Genomic DNA, 19,425 nt, shown 5'->3' on the forward strand with positions numbered 1-19,425 from the left:
AGGGAGAGAGGGAAGGAAGGAGAGAGGGAAGGAAGAGAGAGGGAAAAGGAAAGGGAAAGGAGGGAGAGAAGGAAGAAGAGAGGAATACAAGAATTGTGATTTTCTTCTCTCTATTCTAGACTTTCTGCAGAGCTCTCCCAAATTTAACTTCTGCCCAGAGCTTAGCCTATGATCACGCCAGTCAAAATGAAAACAGAGAAATGCATGTAATTATGAAAGCCATAAACTTGTTTAAAAGTCCTAACACTGAGGATAAGGAAAAACAAAGTCTTCCAAAGGGCAGCCAGCAAACACTCTCACAGTGAGCATAAATGTAAAACCCTAAGTACTCTCAGGAAGATATCTGGGAGCTTTGAAGATGGATTTGCATTCAGAAAATACTATTTTGTGTGACCTTTTTTTTTTTTTTATCACCTAGGCTACATCTGAGTTTCAGGGATTTCAAAACAAGTACAAAGGAGACTGGTGCTGTTACCAAGTTGGCTTATTTTGTGGAAATATAAGACCTTTCCAGAACTTCTTTACTCATATGAGTAAAAAGTTCCCTCTTTCCTATCTCAAAATAACTAAATGCTTTTGTAGTCAACCTCAGAAGATAATAGCTTCAAGGAAATCTAGAGGGTTCTTCTGGTCCCTCAGTGTTTTAAGAGGGTTTGGATGTTTTAAGGCTCTGTGTTTATTTGCAGTCTCTGTTCTCAGATGTAAAAGGTAATAATCACATAGCCAACTAATCGGCATTCTGGAAAACGGTATTTAAGCTTAGCTTTTTACTTGTTATACTGTTTTCCCCAATACCCATCATCAGATTGAAAACCAACTACTGATGGAATGTAAAACAAATCCTGTCCAGGCTGAGAGTACAAGTAGAGGAGGAAGGATGAATAGAGAGGATGAATATGGTCCAAGTACTTTACATTTATGTTTGAAAATAGGACAGTGAAACCAGTCAAAATCGTTTTAAGAAGAGAGGTAAAGGGACAGAAAGAGAGTGATGGAGGAGAGTAATGTTTATGACCCCTTTATATATTTCTATATATTGCAAGCATATATGGAAATGTCAAAAAATCCTACATGTACTACTAATATGAGCTAATAAAAATATTTCCAAAAAAACGCCAGTCACCTAGGTAGATTGTTAAAAACATTGATTCCTGGGCCCCTTTTCTTCATAACCTTAGATACTGTGAACCTGGGTTCTGATTTCTATTTTTTTTAATCTTCAAGTCTGATTTTAAAATCCACAACATAGTCAAGAAACTCTGTTGCAAAGGATTGCAGTGATTTAAACCCCCCCAGAAAACCGACCTCTCATATTTATAAATATTTTTATTGATGCTACTGAAGGCATTTTTGCTGTGGGTAGTATAAATGTTAGTAACCTTTTACAATCCACTTACTAACTTGCTAGTAAATAGCACTTCCTAGCTATAAAAGTGAATCCATGCAGTTGTATTTCATTTTATGCAAGAACTAAAAGGAACCTTAGCATTTCTTTTTTTATTGGCCACTGGGCCACAGGATCAATCATGATTGTAGGGAATCAGTGCCCGGTTACAGACAACCAGGGACAAGGCAGTTTGTAAGGGGCTGTATCTGCTAGCATTTACCCAGGAAAAGTAAGAGGACTTCTGGATGGGGGTAGAGCTGAGATGCCACAACAGAAAATCCAGGGATCAGCAACAGCAGGAAACCACAGCTGCCGCTTGCGGGGGCAAATGGCTGTGGTGATGACACCCGGGCCCTGGACCCACCTCCACCTGATGGAAGCTGGAACCCATCAGATATGTCTGGAAGGCGCCAGAATTACAAAGAGGAGCAACTGCTAACAGATGAACCCCTAAGACCATGAGGGAGGAAAGCAAGAGCTATGCTATGGCCTCTCCCCTCCTCAGCCTTCCAAATCCTCATGGGTGAACTGAACCCAGTGGCAGGCCTGTAAACACAACAGGCTGGGGAACTTCCTGCAGAGCTGAACTGCTCTCTGATGGAGAAGAGTAAGAGTAGGGTGGGGAATAGACCTCTGGACAACAAGCAGATTGTTCCAGCAGAGAGACTAGACCCTGTGGGGTGGAGATAGAGATCAAGAGGATTGTGATTCAAGTCCAGCACAGGCAAAAAGTTAGCAGGATCCTGTCTCAACCAACAAGCCAGGTATGGTGGTGTTGACCTATCATTCCAGCTCTATGAGACACAGTAGATCACAAGATTGTAGTTCAAGACAAAAAAATTTTTTTGAATGTGGAGGTTGTTTTTAAAATAAGTGGTTATCTCACCTGCTTAGTGATTGTGAGGCCCTTGATTTAAATTCAGAAGAAAAAAAAAACTTGGATTCCCAAATGTTTTGGATAAGATGTTAGCTGATCAAACTATCTCTTTACAAACTTGAGCCACCTTTCATTAAAAAAGAAGGATTCTGGAGGGGCTGAGGATGGAATCCTGAGCCCAGAGATATCAGAGAGTGGAGGAACACTATCCCTAAGCTCTCATTTGCTCCAATGCATTTCAGAAATGCCCCTGTCAGGCAGACTAGGTCTCCCATTCCCCTTCTTTTCTTTTTTAAACACAATGCCTATAGCCACTACTCTAAGCCTATCCAGCCATCGTATGTTGGACATGAGTATTCTGTGATGTGTGTGTGTGTGTGTGTGTGTGTGTGTGTGTGTTGTGTGTGTGTGTTTAGCATCCCATACCCAAGATTGAAGGGAAATTGGGCCACAGCACCACTGAATGGATATCAGATGGGTTTCATCCAGCAGCTCATTCCCTCTGACACTGATTAGATTTTTAATTCCAGCTGATAAAATTTAGATGGGATTTTGGACTTTGAGTTGATAAGACTGAGGAACCTTGGGAGAGGTAGACTTATCTTGCATTGAGGAAGGATCTAAATCTTTGAGAGCCACCAGGTAGACTGGTGGTAGACAAAATTCCTCTGAGGTGCCCACTCTATATAATTAATCCCACTGGAAATTTGAGCAGATACATTGCCATGATTGGGGGACAGGTCTCTTGCATTTATGATGCGCTCATCCTGGTGGGTCTGATCTAATGAGGTAAGCCAGTAGAAAGAACAGAAGCCACAGTCTAGATACTCCATGGGCATAGAAGCAGGAACATGTAATTGGTCATTCAAACTCAAGGAAATGGGTTTTTTTTTTCCCTCCAATCATTGGGGATCTTGGAAGAGAATTCTGTGTTTGGATGAGAGGAACAGCTTTGGCCACACCTTTGTTTTAGTCTCACCAGGGTGAGACACTAAACCCAGAAGCCAGTGGAGCCCTATCCACACGTCTAACCCCTTGTCATCATTTAAGCTACTGCACTTGTAGCAATTAGTTATGGACATGGAAAGGCAATACATTTTACTTTAAGATGTGATCTTTACCTTAAATGGCTTCTCCCACATGGTGACCAGGTTATGTTAGAGCAGGCTGCTAAGCAGACATGAGCAGGAACCAGGAAATGTTCTGGGCTATGGTTTTCCATTCTCCTTCACAGATGCAGAATTACAAAACCCCAGATGGCTCCAACTGTGGACCAGTGATGGAACCTGGCCCCATATCCTCATCATGTAGCACACTCCCCAGAGCAAGAGGGTCCATGCAATGACTACTTCCTGTAGGACCTCCTGCTGGCCATGTTACACCCAGTAGGCAAAAAAAAAAATCAAATGCTCAGACAGACTAGCACCTTCTTGAAAGTGCAGACACATGACTGCCCCCATCTGGCAGCCATTATATAATCACCAAACCATTTGGGAAGAGCCACAAGAAGAGAACCCTAATGCTGTCCACCTAGTTACCCTGCCTTATTCATAATAAGAACCTGATGCCTTCAGAACAATCAGCCTTTATCCAAATTGCACACCTCATGTATCAGGTGCACAGTCACTCTGCTAATAAATGATCACTTGCTGCCTTTCTGCTCTGTGGCTCTTTTGATACACCTGGGACAGAGTCTTATTCTTAATGTTGCATCCTTGTGTGGTTATAACAGACACTAAAGTTATCTACAGAGCCCTGCCTTTCCGCCACTATGTGTAGCATCCACAGCCTATGAATGTCTGATCCCATGCTCAGTCGACTGGGAAGGAGGGACTGGAGGAGGCAGATGGGTTTAAACCAATCAGCATGGTCCCACCCCTCTTGGCCACACATCCCAGGTCTTAGCTTATCAGCACACACCTTTCCCCTGGCCAGATGAATTCCCAGACATGGACTAAATAATCCTGAGCTTTTGTTAGATGGCTGGCAGAGTTGAAGAGAGGTGTAACATTGTCTTTTCAGAAAGCAATTTCACAGCTATCTATTTCCCTACATGAGTGAAATCAGCCTGAGGACAAAGCTGAAATTCAGAGGAAGGTAGAGTGGGGGGAAGGTCTGGGGTTAAAGTAGAGCCAGGACTCTTATCAAACACTTAAGCCTCCTCTTCTAGCTATTAGGTTTCCCTTCCCCTAAAACATGCTTTAAATAGGCTTAATTTGCTTTCATATTACTTGCAATGGAGAAAACCTGATCAGAGGAGCTACAGCTAGGAATGACAAATGCAGAAGTGTTTTGTAGTTTAACGGTTTCATGTTTCCCACTTAAGAAGACGTAAGTTTCTAAATCTATGATTCCATGTGGAAAGATAGCTAAGTGAGGGCCTATGAGGGGTTACAAAACCTAAACCTATGCACTCAATCCATGTCTTCATCTGGGCAACTTTTATTACCCCCAACAGTCACTGGTTGCTCCTAAGTATGTTAAAAAAATTAGTGAGTGAATAATGACCTCTTTTAAATCCATGTACCATAATGATGTCAAGTTATCTGAAGAGTTGCCTTAGAAAGGCAATGTATTGAACTAGACATAAGTACGTTGACACACAAGCACCTCTTCTAACCCAGTGTTCTCCACTGTCACATCCATTATTTCTCAATTAAATAACAAAGGGTCCTTGGAAATGCCCCAGTTAGACATCATTACCAAGCATTTTGCCATCATTTACTGGATTGATGTGACTAATTATACAGCCTACACAGAGTCAAGTCCTCGGTGCAACAGTAGTAGAAAGGAGGTGCACAAATCCCTTTGCACATTGCTTTAAGTCAGGGCCAGTGATTGGGTTATGTAACTTGCTAGCAGTTCTCTTTTCCACTTGGTCGGTGTAGACTATAAAAGAACAAGTGACTCATAACTGTGGATTCTCTCTGAGATGGTATAGGATTCATACTCAGCTATAGAGTGGTTAATGTTTGGGCTGAGTCCTGACCCAGCAGAGTACAGATCACAAGAAGGCAAAGGAAAAAAAGTCAGTGGCATGTATTGTATAGGAAGGAAGGTGAGTAATTTGGTCATTAAGAGCCTTGGGTTTCCATTCAGTAAAACAGAAACAGCAAGAGTACTTTTCTCATGTGAGAAATACACTCAACCTGGCTAGGCTAAAAGAATGAGCTCAGAGACACCACACACAGCAGAAACAAGATTTTTGTGATGGTCTTGCAAGGCTGGATATCTAGTGGGAAAGCACACACCTGTGTCTGAGGTTACACCAAGCAACTGATTCCTTCATGTGCAAGTCCCTCCCCTAGATTCTCATTGGCTGAGTACTATGGGGTGTACAATCTTTCAGGACATCACCAGTTTCACTATCATCATCATCATCATCATCATCATCATTATTTTGGTCAGTCCTGGAGCTTGAACTCAGAGCCTGGGCATTGTCCCTGAGCTTCTTTTGCTCAAGGCTAGCACTCTACCATTTGAACCACAGCGCTACTTCTGGCTTTTTCTGTTTTTGTGGTACTGAGGAGTTGAATCCAGGGCTTCATGCATAAATGCATGCTAGGCAAGCACTCTCCCACTAAGCCACATTTCCATCCCAGTTTCATTATTTTTTATTAGATTAATTAATTTCTTGAGACTGGGTGGATTTTAGGAGAGGGCCTTGGTTAACTCCAGCTCCATTTGTTCACTAGTGTCAGGAAGGCATTGGTGGATACCTGCTTTCTATCGTGCATACAGTTTTTACTTATTTTCTCATTTCATTGTGGTCCATCCTCACCTTACTAATTGGTCTCCTTCTAATATCTTGTTGTGCTACACTCTTTGCCCAGGGACCGTCCAAGAACATAAATTTATCATTGTCACATCAATAAATCATTGTATGTGTGTAAGCAAACTCCTAGAAACTTTTCACCCAGGGTCAGATGCTTTGTATTGAAAATGGACCAGCACTGACTTTATTTCCCAGGCACAAAATTTCTTGAAAACTCTGGTGACTCAGCCCAATGCATACTAATGCTCAATGAGTGTTAGCATATTGTTTGACAAGAAGGATAATGACAAGGTTATAAAAATTGAACATTAGTGTAAATAAGCGTATACTTTACTTTCACTTGTCCTTAGTACTTTACTTTCACTTGTCCTTAGTGCATTCTTAGTAGTGTTAAAAAGACAAAATGACAACAAATTTGGGTACGAATTGAAATGGCTTTTGTCTGTAATTCTTGAATCAGAGCAGCCTCTGTTCTTTCAAATTGATGGAGAGCTCCTTGTCAATAGTTTGTAAACAGGGAAACAGTAATAAGAGAGAAAAAGCTAATTGATTGACACTGGGTTACTTCAGGGTGTGTGTGTGTGTGTGTGTGTGTAACCTTCCTTATTACACTAACTCAAGTAAAGATCAATCACACATTTTCAGGGAAAAAAACCTGATCTGTTTGGGTCTTTCCTTACAGTATTAATTTGATCATGTGACACTTGGCAGGAGTGACTCCATTTTGGCTACTATGGCCAGTTTGGGTCTATGGCAGGAACTCAGAATCAAGGGCCTTCTGTAATTAGTATTGAACAGTAGAATCTCACAATAAGAAAATGTTAACTCAGATTTAAGGTATGTCTCTTAGTGTAGGAACTTGTTCAATACTACGTAAAGCAATGCAAATATTTTCAAGAGGGTCAAACAGTCTTGGTGTATAGAAATTGTCATTTGATGTTTGTTAATGGAGAATCAACAGACCTTTCAAGATGTTCTTAAAATGAGCAATGTTATTCACAGATTTTATTTCCCAGGCAAGAATTTCATGGAAGAGCAACATTACACTGGTGAACACAGTGGAATAATAAAGCCACATTAAGATGGACAATGAACTATGTGAGTTTCCATTTTCAATGTAAAATGAAGTACTGGCTAACCCAAAACCCATTTCCATGGAAAACTTCCTCTGATTAATTTTTGCAGCAAATCTCTATTTCAAATGTTATTTTTAAAAACCTACAGCCAAATGTCTTTGTATTCATTTAGTACTTACCATCTAAGCATGTAAGAAAATGAACCATGAAGGAAAAAGCTGGAAATAGATATTTTCAAAATCAAGACATGAGGTTACTATAGTGAATAATAAAAGGACTTCATCAAGAATTCATCTCCTATCTAGGATGTTCTTGAAGTTTAATTTGGAGACACAGTGCTCAAATCATTTTTTTCCTAAAGAGGGAGAATGAAAAGCGTTAAAGAGAAAATGAATGTGTCATGTCAATTTGAACTTGGCTATGCAAAACTCTTGGTTATTTTTACAGATAACAGCTATATAGAAACTCTGGAGTCGATAGGGGTTAACTACATCTTCATCCTACCAATATGATAATAATAATAATAAAATAAAGTCAACAGATAAAACACTGCACACATATAGTCATGACATTTAGAATAAAATGGCTTTATTAGCTAGTGTTTGAGGAAGTTCCAGTAGTTCACTGAAGTCTCAGCTCTCTTGACCTTTTAGAGATCTGTCCACATCTGACAGACACATTATTTCAGAGGTAAGACTCTCCTACCCTCATACTGATCATTGAGCAACTCAAAGCCTTAAACCCATTTCTAGACACAAGCCTAAGCAGGGATGTATATTGCCATTGTGCTTATGATTAATGTCTCCAAAATAATTTTAAACTACTTGTAACCCTTGAGTGTCACCACTGAAAATCTGTCTCCAGCAACCATGTTTATTTATTAGATGCTAATTTCCAAAGTACAAATGTATTCTTTAACATTGATCACAATCATTAGAAAAAGGTTGGGTGTTGATGAGGTATAAAAGGAGGGAAATGTCGTGTGGTAAATGCATATGGGAATGTGACCTTCAGTGTGACCTCCTGTCACTGTGGCCCCTGGCAGGTAATGTTCTAAGGCAATAGCCAATGGTTCCCAAAGAGCAGACTTTCACATGGTTTTCAGTAAAAAAAAAATTTAAAGATGCATGCTATATGTGGTATACAGTATATGTAAGAAGGAATGTCTTGCTCTTATTTAAAATGGATGATGAGTTGTAAATGAACCTTCCCTAAGAGAAAGACAAACAGATAAGTTATCTTGGTTTACTTTTCATAAATTAAGCCTTTTCTTTTGCTTCAAAATTTTCAATACTCATAAAGGAAGCATAATGAATACCTAGTAAATAACTGGAATAAGCCAAAATAAGATGTAACTTTCTAAAATTATCTTTAAGTAGTTGCACAAAAGAGGTACCATTTAACAAAGTAATTTATGACTACAACGCATCTTGATCAGTGTCACTCCCTTTAACATTCCCAACCCTCAACCCACCCCTTCTCTTACTTTTCTTTATTCTGTGGCATATGCAGTGAATTCTTGACTGCATTCCCCTCCCCTTCCCCAATTATTTGTTGATCCCTCTCTCCTTGCCTCCACCCTTGCCACGTACCCTTTTCCTGATACTTATTATATCTTTCTAGTCTTCCTAGTCTTTCTAAAAAATTATGCTACTTGAGCTCTCTGCAGAATCTATTATACTTCAGTTAATTCATTTGTAGCTACTTGTATGGCACCCAAAGTGTTTACATACAGATATATAGATTCCTTCTACCTATTACAAATGAGGGAAACATGCAACCTTTGTTTCTCTGGGTCTGGCTTACTTCGCTTAATAAAACTTTTTCCAAGTCTTTCCATTTCCTTATGAATGGTACAATATCATTTTTTCTAATGGATGAGTAAAATTCCATTGTGTAAATGCACTACATTTTCTTGATCCATTCATCCATTGAGGGGCATCTGGGCTGATCTCGTATCTTGGCTATGATGAATAGTGCTACAATGAGCATGTTTGTGCTGATGGCTTTAGTGTAACCTTGTTTGTGTTCTGTTAGATAGATGCCCAGGAGTGGAATTGCTTGGATCACAGGGAAGCTCTATGTTCAGTCTTTTGAGAAACCTCCATATGACTTTCCTGAGAGGTTGAACATGCTTATTCCCATCAACAGTGTAATAAAGTTCCTTTTTGGCCAGCATTTGTTCTTGTTTGCTTTCTTGATAATGGCTATTCTAAATGGGAGGAGTAAAATCTAGTGTTGTTTTTATTTTCATTTCCTTTATGGCCAATGATGTTGAGCTTTTCTTCACATGTCTATTGGCCATTTTTACATCTTTGAGAAGTTTCTCATTAGTCCATTTATTAATTGGGTTGTTGTTTCCTTGAGGTTTTAATTTTTGTAATCTTTTTAACTTTGACACAAAAGATTTAATTCAAGAAAGACTATTTTTAACTGATATTCATAGAATGAAAAGTAATATACAAATAAATACCAAAATTTCTAAAGTCACAATTCAGTATAAGCTGATTAAAACATGGCTTCAGTTATGCTTTTATATGATCTTTAATTTTTTTTAAAAAAGGAGTTTCTTCCTAATGATATAATCAGATTCAAAGGTAGGCCCAGAAGTGACAAAATTATAGATAGATAGATAGATAGATAGATAGATAGATAGATAGATAGATATTCTTTGTTCTGATAGACATAGGAACACACTTAAGATGTGTTATTTTTGAAACTGAAAAAAAGAATCACATTTTCCTAGCTAATAGGTTACCCATGCTTTTTTAGTACCACCTAAAAATTCAGTCCTTAGTTGAACTTGAGGTACCTACACATGGATTTCATTTCCAATTGAAATGTGTTTGATTTTTGCCATTGCTCTTGGAACTTGTGAAATAACAGAAATCTTGTGATGAATGCGAGAACTTGAACTTGCAGGAACTGCTCTAGTGCTACTCTATGGCTCACATGACTTATGTCTTAGCCTGAAACCTGCAACTAATCTCTAGGAAGCTCCCTGAGTCTCTCTAGAGAGCACAATCTGAGGACAGCTGTGACTTTTCTGCATCTCTCCAAAATGTTCTTGGGTTATGCCAACTTCTGAGAAAAGTTCCTGTGACAGCTCTGCATCTAAGAAGAGAGGAGGGGATGGTTCCACTTTATTCTGCCATTCATACAGATTCATCTCAATAAAAAATTAAGAATAACTGCTTCCCTCAGCCTTAATGAAAGCTTCTCAAGGTTTACTTTTGTAACTTGATTTAAAAAAAATATTCAACTCCTTTTAAATCCAGAAACTCTTGACATTTGGAGTAAAAACATTTTCTCCAGGGCCTTTTGGAGACTTTTTTAACTGGTACCTGCCATGAGAAACATCTGCTCTTCTGCCATTCTTCATCTTCAAAACACTGTGAAAAAACTCTACTCTTTTATATTTTCTAAAGTACCCTTCAAATACACCATGACATTTCTATTTGGTAGAGAAGACTCTATCTCCTCTAGTTGAGTCTTGGCCCAATTATTTTTCAAAACATTCTCCATTGAGCTGATCTCGCTTCAATAAAGTTAACCATATTTACAACGTTATCCAAAATGCATTCTTTCCTCTCCAAGAGTATTTGACCCCAGCATTTCTTTATGAACAAACCAGTGTGTTGTGACAGTGTCCAGATTTTCCTATTCAGCAGAAGAAGTGAGGCCTTGTATGAAGCCAGCAAGGGATGAGGTATCGTCAGTCCGGGTGCCAGCACAATTCCTCCAAAATGGGTGCTTTTTTCTAAGATATGAAGATAAAATATATAAACTATATCTTGCCTGTTTGAGCAGTGTAACTGAACTTATCTCTTGGGTCTCATTATCTACAAACCTTACAAATGACTTAATTGATAACAAAGCTAGATGAGGAAGTTGGAGTTTTTTGTTGTTGTTGTTGTTGTTGTTTTGTCAGTTGTGGGGCCTGAATCCTGGGCCTGGGCACTGTCCCTCAGCTCTTCAACTCAAGGCTAGCTCTCTACCACTTGAGCCACAGTGCCACTCCCAGCTTTTTCTGTTTATGGAGTGCTAAGGAATCAAACCCAGGGCCTCATGCTTGCAAGGCAAGCACTCTACCACTGAGCCACCTTCCCAGATCAGGAAGTTGTTTTTATACACTTACTATATAGAATCTTTCAGCATCAAGTAGTCTGTCACCAGTATGTCAATTTGCCATACTGTTTGTGAGTTGAGGCCTTTTCAACTCCATACACTTGAAAAGCATCCTAGCATGCAACTCAGTCTCATTTTATGTGCTGGGGACTAGTAAGTTTTCACTGAAGCTATAAATTTTCCTGGTTGTTTTTTTCTTCAGGCATTACATTCTGCTACTAAGTTCTACTTAGCCACTTTTCTGAAAGTAACTTTTCGTATGTGCCAATCCTGGGGCTTTAACTCAGGGCTTGGGTACTATCTCTAAGCGTTTTTGTTCAAGCCTAGCACTGTACTACTTGAGCCACAGCTCCATTCAGGCTTTTTGGTGCTTAATTGGAGATAAGAGTCTCGTGGACTTTCCTACCTAGGCTGCCTTCAAACCATGATCCTCAGATCTCAGCCTGAAAGCTAAAGGATCCTAAAACTTAGGTAAGCCCAAACCTTGTGTCATTTGTTCAGAGAAGCAATAAAAAACCAGTGAGAGATTATCACTTGTCTCATTGTAAATCTGTTTCTTTAATCTCCCTTTCCATTCTTCCCTGCTGAGTAAATGATAACAAATCCTGAAAGCCATCTCAGGCAAATCTGAGTTTTTGACCCCAACCAACATTTGGGCTCTGGTCTAGTTCACAAGTTGGTTTCATTTTGAACCATGACCAAAGGGTCCTCCTGTTTTATGTGAGATGATCTTCTATGTTGTTATTGCTGTGGTTACCCAACAGTGTACGGTAGCTATTTGTTGCCTATTTCAACTTCTTTGCTTTTTTACCTTTAGGACAAGTTAGGTGACATCATTCTTTGCTTTCTGCAACATCAGAGTAGACAATAAATGTTGTCTCCTTAAATGAACAAATATATAAAAGAAAATAGGTGGAAATGGAGCTGTGGCTCAAAGTGGTAGAGCACTAGCCCTGAGCAAAAAAGCTCAGGGACATAGCCCAGGCCCTGAGTTCGAGCCCCACAACCTACCAAAAAAAGGAAGAGAGAAAAAAAAGAAAGAAAGAAAGAGTAAAAGAAAAAATAGGAGCCCAGTATCTGTGGTCCATGCCTGTAATCCTAGCTACTTGGTAGGCTGTGAATAGGAAGATGGCAGCTTGAGCCCACCCAAGGTAGTGAGACTCCCTTTTCAATCCACATCTGAGAACACAGAGGGTGTCTGTCACCCCAAGTTACATGGGATACTGAGATTGGGGGGATCTGGGTTCCAAGCTAACCCAGGCAGGTCAAGAGACTTCCACAGAAGGGGAGCTGGACCCAGTCATGTGTACCTGTGATCCCAGCAATGCCAGGAAGCCCCAAAGTAGGTGGATCGTGGCTCTGTTGCACACTTGGGCTGAAAATGAGACTTTATTCTAAAAGGAACTGTTGAAAAGCAGAACTGGCAGTATGACTGAGCAATATTGCTACAGCCTCCAAAGCTCAAGGTCCTGAGTAATGCCAAGGGGGGATAAAGGAAAGGAATTGATTACTCTGCCTCTCTGTGTGCTCCCTAAACACAGCTGAGATGCAAACCAGCTTTCCTAACATCCCAGAGATAAACGAGCATTTCTTTTAGAAGCTGAAGGCGGTGGGACATTGTATCTCTAAAGAGAAGGAATTCTGGAGGTCCCATGAGCTGACTGGTGGCCACAGGTTTACAAATGGCAGACTGATGAATCTGGGCACCGGGGAGGGGAGGCGTGGGGGGGAGGGGGGAGGTTGGGTGAAGAACTCACTTCATTGCAAAGATCAGTTTTCTCAGCACCAGCCAAAGAAGAGGACAGAGCCATCTGCAGGTTCCCATGACATCACTTGGTCCTGCCTTGCACAATAGAAGAGAAAAAAACAAAACTGTCAGGGCAGATGTCCAGCTTACTTAGCCATAGCTGATTCCAAGCCAAGTTTTCCACTCTTCTGTCCACCATTTCTGGCCCCAACACTGAAAGTGACTCTTTTAGCATTAGATAAAAACTTCCCAGAAAGAGCCAAATGCTTAATTAGATCTTCAGCCAAAATTTTAAGGTGCCTTATCATATTCCTCTGGTTTGTTATCATACCCGCCTCCCAGCTTCCATGCAGGAGAAATCCAATCCATTTCTAGTCATTTAAACTGTCAAGATGCATATGTTCCTAAAACTATATTATGTCATTTTCCATTTTAAATGTCATTTAAGCCTTATTGTCTGCATTCACATCAATCTTCATCCAACTGTGTCTTCTCAATATTCTGCTGTGGAATTGAGCCTCATGGAGATCTGTAGTTCTCCGTGCTGCTTAGCTGGGTTGGAGGGGTAGTGAATCTGGCTAGTGGGTAACAAATGTGACGGGTTGACTATTGACATGTCCTGGGTGTTATGTGAGGCTGGTGGGAAGCGAAGAGGAAGGCTGCTACTCTCAACTCTGAGCTTCTTCTCATCTTGGGCAAAGGAAGGTGACGTAGGGGCCTCTGTGGTGCTCTGTGTTATCACACAGAGGCCAGGCTGATCTCGCTTCCTGAGTCTTGTTCCCCTATTGAGTGATTCTATCGTCAGACCGCACACTGGCAAAGAACCCTGGGCTCAAAGGCAGAAACCTCGGTTCTTCTCCCCATGGGGTGTCTGTCTTCAGACACAGAAAAGAGACAACAGTGAAAGAACATGGCCACCAGAAAAGATCAGAGACACATTCTCCCCCCTCAGCACCCAGAAGGGATGCATTCTGACAATACCTCAATACCTTGGACTTCTGGCCCCCAGAACAAACATTATTTTCAGACACTAAGTTTGTGGTTATTTATTGTAGTTTGTGGTTTGCTTGTTATAGAGACAACCGGACACTCATACCAGGGGTGAGCTAGCTAGCTCTATATAGCAAATCTCCTTCAGCACTTTGATCGGCTTGTCTTCTGATTCTTCACCTTACCAAGGCATTTCTGCCCTCTCAGGGTTTGAATCCGAGTTGATTCTCTCAGCAACCATTCAGAACCATTCCCTGTTACTCCCGCGAGCACATTAAATCCAGAACCTCTGGCAAGAGCTCTGATTTGATACATCCAGGTTAATACAAAATTATGGGAGTTTTGTTTTATGGCAATATTAGGGTTTGAACTCAGGGCCTGGCATTTGTTAAGAAAGTACTCTACTACTTGAGCCATGTTCTTGGCCATGTTTGCTTTATTTTTCAGAATATAGTTTTGTGCTTTTCCCATGTTGGCCTCAGACCTTGATCCCCCTAAATCGTTTTTTTTTTCAAGTAGATGGGATTATAGGCATGTTCCCAAGCCTGGACCTAAAATTACATCATTGCCTTCCTGGCCTGTAAAATCCACTCTGTTATACTGCCTGGTCTCTGGTACAAGTAGTCTTGAGCAGATTCTTGCCATCCATTGAGCTTGTGAGGTTCCCTCCTCCAGGAAAGACTTTGTGCTTACCTATGAACCTTGCAGGGATACAGTTCCCTCCAGAGTTGTCAGGAATTGAGAAATCAGGAGGGAGCAGGTCAGAGGCTGGTCCTCGGAGCAAAGCTGCGGTCCCTGGTCGTGATCACCAAGGTAAGAGCTTTCCACTCAGTCACTGGGGAACACCATCTACCAGGGCTGGTGAGGGAGCTTCCCTGGCCTTGAATCTTCCCAAACACCCGCCTTCCCATCTTCTCCTGCCTAGAATTATTTCTCTATACACAAGAACTGGTGACAAGCTGGAGGCATGCAACACACAGTGCAGAGCACATCTGATGTTCAGTTGCATCAACCCTGTGACCACAGGACATGGAAATATTTTTCAGGGCATTTACAGAAATCACTATGATCTCTGTTTCTTAAAAGAAAATTTAAACCTTTAATATCTGTGTGTATATGTATGTCTGTGTCTATGAGTACTCTCTCTCTCTCTCTCTCTCTCTCTTTCTCTGTCCCCCTCTCTCAATCTCAATTTTTTTATGCCAGTCCTGGGTCTTGAACTCAGGGTCTGGGTGCTGTCCCTGAGCTTCTTTGTACCCAAAGCTAGTGCTTGACCACTTAAGCCACAGCACCACTTCCAGCTTTGTCTGAGTAGTTTATTGGAGATAGTCTCATGAACTTTCCTACCCAGGCTATCTAGAAGCCTTGCTCCTCAGATCTCTACCTCCTGAACAGGTAGGATTACAGGTGTGAGCCACCAGTACCTGGCTTTTTGGTACAGTTTAAAACAACTCATATTCTGAAGGTAGAGCATCCTTGTTTCTTTCAACTGCAATCAGATAATTTTATTTCTGAACTCCTCATTTTCCTGAGGAGAATGACAACAATTACTGTAACGTAATAATTCAGTGATTGAGAACAGATGCATTGCCTCTTATCACGGGCTGTTAGACCTCTTCCAGAATCATTAGGGATGCTGCAGAAACAAACTGACTACCCTGCTACAAAACAACTTTCAGTTTACACTGTGGTGCCTGGCACTAAGAAGGCTATAGCTTCTGTCACAATCAGACATCCGGAAGCTGCCATCTCAGGGACAAATCCATTTCTATACCTGCTGGCTCCAGAAACTCTACAAAAGACCCAGATCCCACATCCAACTCTCATTCCAAGCAAAAATTCTGCACAGCACAACCTAAATCATCTCTAATTAAAAACAAACAAATAAAAAAAGGTTAGGAGATGCAGTCCAGCCTCTATTCTAAGAAAGCACATGAAGAAAACTCTGAAGGATTCCTGAACCATCAAGGAACCAGCTGGAAAGCTGCACAGCAAAAGTAATAAGAGCCAAACAGCTGCATGGTAAGCTCAGGATATGCCAGAGATCTTCTTGGCACATGAGCCAGAGCACTGACAACTCAGGGCCGGTTGCCTTGCAAATAAGAGAGGAAATTCAACCTCAAAATACACCATGCATGGACAGAAATGGAAAGGCTACACAGGTAGATCAGTGGTAGAATGTGTGATTAGTATATGCAAAACCCTCCATTTCATAGTACTGTCCAAACAAAATTGAACTTGCAATTGTGTGCCCTTCTTTCCATGCTGTGTCTGTGGGATTGTATTTAATTCTATTTTTATTAATTCTCTAATTGTGTTTCAGAATATTGGGAAAAAAGATTTTCACTCTGTGTTCACAACGAATATATACATACTGGTAGCATTAGAGAATAATGCTCCCTACAAGAGGAGGACGCTTTCTAAGTTTAAGAATTCTGGGTTTATGTTTAATTTGGCCAGTGGACGCTATCTAGGCATTATTTTCATTTTGGAGTTTGCATCCACACAGTCAACTAAGTGAAAGCTGGCCTGCTCTAAGAATGCTAATTGTTTACTCCTCATTTAAATAACAACAACTAATACATTGTTTAAGCTATCTGGATTTGCATATGCAAATGATGTTTGTCTCAGCTACTGGAAACTCACTGCTCACAGCTGCATGAAGGATGTCTACTTTAGGAAATTTCCCGTCCATCTTCCCATGATGATGCTTAGTTATGCAAAATTAATTAGCATTTGCAAATTAAGAGATTTGGCTTTCATTTCTGTCTACCTTTCACTCCTAAGACGGTACAATTAATCCCTAAGAGCATTCTTGAAAAATAATCATTTACTACTTAACCAAATCATATGGCATCTAAACCTGGATACACATATGTGAATGAGCGTGGGAAGAGCAGTTATCTGACTGATGAATTGAACATGTGGAGCCCTTTGATTGCTAGGACATGCAGAGATCTCTGGAAGGCCTGGAGCATTCGGCATTGGCCCTGCTTACCCTAGTGACTAAGTCTGCACTGTCTTCTCCATACTTTCTCCTACTGCCCCATAGCATTTTAAAGCCGTGTACTGTTTTCTTATACTAAAAGGCTTCTGAATTCTAAAATAAAGCAGAAAAAAGGCTATTATTCAATCATAGTGGTAGCAAAGTACACAAGTTGTAGTTATATCTCCCCCAACACATGCAGCCAAAGCTATTTGCTCCTTCTCCATGTTTTTTCTTTACCTAGAGAGACTGCTGTAAGATACATACCAGTGACTCACATCTGTAATCTTCACTACTCTAGAAGAGGCTGAGATCTGACAATCAAGGTCTGAAGTCTACCTGAGCAGACAAATCCAAAAGACTCTTATCTCCAATTAACCAACAAAAAGTAGGAAATGGTGCTGTGGCTCAAGTGGTAGAGCTCCAGCCTTGAGTGAAAAGCCAGAAGCCATGAGTTCAAGACTGGCACACACCAAAAAAAAGAAAAAAGAAAAGAAAAGAAAAAGTCACACAAGTTGTAAAAGTTACCTAAGAGTGATAGTACAAGCTGCCATTGTTACTTATAGAAACATAAAACCGAAAGACAGTACATCAGAGGCTTAGCAGACTTAGTCTCAAGAGCTGCTTTTGTTTGAAGCTGGGAGAAAATCTACCATCTTCACCCACCATTGATATCTCCATCAGTGAGAAAGGAGAGCAAAGGTATGTCATGAAATGTGATTTCAATCAGTAGCTCAAGGCATCCAGCAAAAATGCTTTGACCTTGCAATGTCTCCTTCAAAGGCTGCTGTACAAGCAAGTATTTTTACTCACAAAAGGCAAAACCAGTCATTGTTCAGAACCAACATGGCTAGGTTGAAAATATCAGCAACATCTGTGAATTTCTCTGCAAACCCATCAACAGGAACAGGCGGTAATTTAACCACCAAAAAAAAAAAAAAAAAGTGAAGTAAATGACTCTGCAGAGAACTCCTTTGCAGAGGCTGGGCTTTAGGGGATGGATGCAATCACATTATCCAGGCTTTCCCACCGAGCTTGCAGTTTTCTTCTCTGCAGACATGCTGCCAGCTAGTGTGGCTGCCCCTGTCACCACCCAGCTCTCCTGCCACCCATTTGCTACACCAACTGCACATAATATCCCCATGCCTTCCACAGGCATTAGGAATTTGCACAGCTTCTTAGCTGTGCTCTGTTACCTCTTCTTGAGATGTCTTCTGCCCATTTCTCCCTCGGAGAAAATCTACTCGTTCTTGCAGATCCTGTTAGCCATCGTCTGTCCCTAGAAGCCACTCTGCTTCCCTGAAGTGCAAAATAGAAGACAGCTAGTTGTTTACCTTTTCTTATGGGCTACATTATATCCTCTGCCTCTTTCTCCAAATCCATCCATTGAAGTCTTGAGGCTGAAAAACTCAGGTTGTGTGAATTTCATTGCAGGTAACATTATTCTTTAACTGATAAAAAAAAATAACCATTGATGAAAATAAATAACTCTGCCAAATGTCATCCATGTAACCATCACCTCAATCAACATGTGAGATCTTGTTGGGGGACACTGGGGAGCTGTTTGTCAAAAGGATCCAAAACTTCCCTTAGACATAAATTCTGGAGATCTATCGTTTGATATATCCATCTGCTCCTAACAAGGCATTATACACTGAAAAATTGTTGCGGCCACATTTCAAGTGGTCTCATCACAAACAAATGGTCTCTGAAATAATGCATATGTTAAGGAGCTTATTTAGCCATTCCACAGCGTATGCATATTTCAAAGCATTTCAAAACACCATAAATACATATACTTTTTATTTGCTAATTAAAACAAATAAATGAAGAAGTGGGGAGCATGCAGCCAAAAATTCAATGCATAGCCTACAAAATTAAGAAACATGAGGGAAGTGGTGGGTGGGGAATGGTTGAGACTGTTGAAAGTGGTAACATTGATCCAGATGCATTGTATTCATAAACTACTTCATTGAATGGCAACTCCTTTGTCCAACTACTGAAAGATATTGAACATATTTTAAATGAATACATATGTAATATTTGGGGAAAGAAGATATATTTTCATTTTATAAGAAATTTTCTATTTCCTCTGTAATCTCCAGCCCCACCGCTCTTCTATAAACAGACCCATCTACCACTATACAGATTATTTTTCCCTCTTTGTGTTTCATATAAATGGGTCTATGCACTTAACTCTCTTCTGTATCTGGCTTGTTCTTGTCCTCGTAAAATGCAGGATTACCCGTGTTGTCACAATATTTCTTTCTGTTGGGGCCTCAAACTCTCACTCAACTCGCTTGCTCATAGCTGGCACTCTAGTGCTTAAACCAGGTCTCCAGTCCAGCATTTTGGTAGATTACAGACCAAATCTTAAGTGCTCTTTCTAAATGGGCTGGCTTCAAACTGCAACCTTCCAGGTCTCTCCATCCTGTAATTCTAGGATTACAGGCATGAGG

The 19,425-nt window shown here is 40.6% G+C and overlaps 1 long non-coding RNA gene across 1 annotated transcript; it reads right to left on the reverse strand.

The window, feature by feature from the left end:
• Nucleotides 1-10,627: 10,627 nt before the first annotated feature.
• On the reverse strand, nucleotides 10,628-18,255 carry LOC105980511. The gene is made up of 4 exons (XR_001174750.1): nucleotides 18,163-18,255; nucleotides 14,674-14,775; nucleotides 13,001-13,086; nucleotides 10,628-10,875 (listed from the first exon to the last, which is right to left on the reverse strand). It is a non-coding gene; the product is annotated as an uncharacterized LOC105980511 (long non-coding RNA).
• Between the last annotated feature and the right edge of the window lie 1,170 nt (nucleotides 18,256-19,425).

The sequence above is a fragment of the Dipodomys ordii genome, unplaced genomic scaffold (genome assembly GCF_000151885.1).
Source record: "Dipodomys ordii isolate 6190 unplaced genomic scaffold, Dord_2.0 Scaffold9, whole genome shotgun sequence".
NCBI lineage: Eukaryota > Metazoa > Chordata > Mammalia > Rodentia > Heteromyidae > Dipodomys > Dipodomys ordii.